This window comes from Aplysia californica, unplaced genomic scaffold, assembly GCF_000002075.1.
Source record: "Aplysia californica isolate F4 #8 unplaced genomic scaffold, AplCal3.0 scaffold00193, whole genome shotgun sequence".
Classification (NCBI taxonomy): Eukaryota; Metazoa; Mollusca; class Gastropoda; order Aplysiida; family Aplysiidae; genus Aplysia; species Aplysia californica.
Genome location: NW_004797463.1, coordinates 245,890 through 248,329, shown reverse-complemented (window position 1 = coordinate 248,329; position 2,440 = coordinate 245,890).

Genomic DNA, 2,440 nt, shown 5'->3' with positions numbered 1-2,440 from the left:
ATAGTAATAATAATAATAATAACAATAGTTCGTTGAGATCTGTAAACAATATTATACATGTATAGGATTTTTTAGGAATTACTTCCGTGATGACTCACTATAACTTGATGCTATTTGTATGCTTTTGACATTTATGAACCCGTAATAGTAAACCAAATTCCATCAAGAATCAACTATATCAGTTCTTGCCAACCTGGGCGGTTTGGTTATTTTGGTGGGCGGTGGGGATCACCCGGGTTGGGATAGATTGTGGGGCTTGATTGAAATCAAGCAGTCGTCAAAATAATGAAATTGGAGAAACAGACACTTTTCCTCCAGTTTGGAAATTTTCATGGATATTGTTTTTTTGTGTTTTTTTTGCAAGTTGACTTTACCTCTTTTATGCCCATATAAAACACATTTCCAAGTGAATGTTACAGAAAAACATTTATTAAAGGCACCAAATATTAGATTTTTCAGTTTTCAAAGACTCTTTAGCTGTTGGAGTTACCAAACTTTGGCCACCATTTTCTCGCTAACTTTACCACTGACACCAGGCGACCTCACTTCCTTCAATCGCAAATATTTTGAGTTGTATTCAAGATAAAAAGATACTTCTTTCATTGGGAGCAAGGCAAACAAATCAGCTTTCAGATGATAATTATAACTACACATGCCCAAAAATTGACGAGCGCCTGATTCCATTGCGTCGTGAAACATATTATTTACTATCACACTTGACTTCTACGTTATGTGGGTGGGAAGTATGAAATGTTAAGCCTCTGAAAGGTAGAAAAAGTGGGTTGGCAAGCACTGAATGGTTAGATTTTTTAAAGTTTTGGTAGAGATTTTACACTGCGCTCGCAGTTGCATAATGTCATATGGGCGCCATAATTAGATTTGTTCTTAATCTTTGCCCTTTCCTTTTTTTTCGTCTACGTCTCCAGCACGTTCCACATTCGGATCTAAGCGATGACGAAGACCAAGCTCTGATGTACCCTCAGACGAACCGCCAAGTGGATTCACCAGCAGAACGATGACAATAGATGGCAATGTCTGTTTTCTCCAAGTGTTTAGAACCAATAGCACTTCTCAAAACTTCTTTAAAGCTTACCTGTCGCCGAAAAAGTAGCAATCTGTCATTCTACAAGTGTTTAGAACCAATAGCAGTTCTCAAAACTTCTTTAAAGCTTACCTGTCGCCGAAAAAGTAGCAATCTGTCATTCTACAAGTGTTTAGAACCAATAGCACTTCTCAAAACTTCTTTAAAGCTTACCTGTCGCCGAAAAAGTAGCAATCTGTCATTCTCCAAATTTGTCGCTTTTAAGGACAAGCGGGCTAACCCAGATATCGGTTGTTTCCAGAAATCTTGACCCACACCAAAAGTGGGCATTGCCCTATCTATAGGAGAAGTTTGATTTCAATGGTGTGTATATATGTTTGGTTATAGAGAAAACTCTCCTTGTCTTTTATAGAAACTGAACAAGGGTTCAAAAACTTTACCTTCAATTTTCTCAAAACAGCATTTTTCGGGATAGCCCCATTGTGCTTAAAAGTGACCAATTATGAAACTGACCTAATACTAAAGGATACATTTTGAATGTAACGCATTTTTGAAGTCTCAAGAACGGAATCTACGAAGAAAGCAGGAACTTGAATACATGTTTATAACCTTCAGCTTCCACGCTTTCATTTTCTGTCTGGGTTCACAGATTCTCTCTCTCTCTCTCACACACTCTCTCTCTCTCTCTCTCTCTCTCTCTCTCTCTCTCTCTCTCTCTCTCTCTGTTTATCCATAGCATACATTTGCATTTTCCTCTTTATCTTTCTCTCTCTCTTTCTCTCACTTTCTCTCTCCCTCCCTCTCTCTCTCTCTCTCTTTCTCTCTCTCTCCCTCTCTCTCTCTCTCTCTCTCTCTCTCTCTCTCTTCTTCTTCTTCTTCTTCTTCTTCTTCTTCTTCTTCTTCCTCCTCTTCTTCTTCTTCTTCTTCTTCTTCTTCTTCTTCTTCTTCTTCTTCTTCTCTCGGTAGACAGATAAATGAAATGGGTATACAAATATGAAAATGGGGTTTTTTTCTGTTGGAGGAAATCGAACCAAATTGTTCATTTACTTGACAGATTATTTTGGCCGAGTCGTCTGAATAGATTTCCCTTTTGTTGACGAATGAATGTTCACACGGATGAAAAAACGAAGTTGACGTTTCTGATTAAAACTTGAACTTTGTTTAGAATACTTTCGAGTCGTTTGATTATGTTATTATAGACTTGATTTCTTCCTATTTATTTCTTTTTCTCCTTACGTTTCAATTGTCACATTCATCTTTGCTGACTACAAGTCGTGTGGAAAATCATGTGACTGTGTTATTGATTTCATTTTCAGAACGCGAGGGTGATTCTTTTCCTTGTTATATTTGTATAAAAGTACATGTACAAACAGATTAGTATGTGCTGCTGGCTTTTGT